General features: G+C 42.3%; 1 protein-coding gene and 1 pseudogene across 1 annotated transcript in view; both read right to left on the minus strand.

The window, feature by feature from the left end:
- LOC116674034 (gastrula zinc finger protein XlCGF57.1) overlaps positions 1-705 on the minus strand; it is a 138681-nt gene that overhangs the window by 28820 nt on the left and 109156 nt on the right. The gene's annotated exons all lie outside the window — the stretch shown is intronic.
- LOC116674235 (ornithine decarboxylase-like) overlaps positions 1-705 on the minus strand; it is a 4935-nt pseudogene that overhangs the window by 3335 nt on the left and 895 nt on the right.

Here is a 705-nt window from a genome sequence, read left to right on the forward strand (position 1 = left end):
GTCGTTGATAATGCAACTCATGGAGCCGTACACTCCATCGTTCAGGTAGTACATCATCTTTCTGTCAGGGCTTCCCTTACGGTCTGTAGAAAAGAATTCATGCAGAACAATCAAAGCAAAAGATGTCTGAAATGATAGGAAACTCATTTAACACAGGGACCAAACCAAGTGCAACCAGGTACCTTGGGTTCTGGGTTCAAGTCACTAGCACCTGCGAGCCAGGATTGGCTCAATCAGAGGCTGATGGCCATTAACGAGGCTTCAAGGACATATCTATACAATACCGCTATCTCATCCATATCATCACAGATGACTCTTTTGGCGATGACATTGGCCGCACTGTGAAGGCAGATTCCACGTAGTAGGGCCTGGCTCTGCAATAATCTGCACCCCACAGTCAGGCGGGAGAAACTCATCCAGTGCCATTAATGATGACGGAAAACTAGGAGGAAAACTACCGTGGTGAATTGCATAATCACCGTATTAAGCTGGGGTTCTCAGGGAGCCGTTTTCCTATATAAATGTTTTTTTTAACTACCCAAAATAACATGATTGATTCCACACAACGCTCTTTGGCAAGTACAAATCTCTACTTTCATTCATATTTTGGGGCGTCTTATTCAATTTTATAGCATTTGAAAAAAAACATTGAAGTGGTTTTGAAATAGCATTGAGTAAAAGTTGACATATTCCAGTCTGTGATTA

The sequence above is a fragment of the Etheostoma spectabile genome, chromosome 24 (genome assembly GCF_008692095.1).
Source record: "Etheostoma spectabile isolate EspeVRDwgs_2016 chromosome 24, UIUC_Espe_1.0, whole genome shotgun sequence".
Lineage (NCBI taxonomy): Eukaryota > Metazoa > Chordata > Actinopteri > Perciformes > Percidae > Etheostoma > Etheostoma spectabile.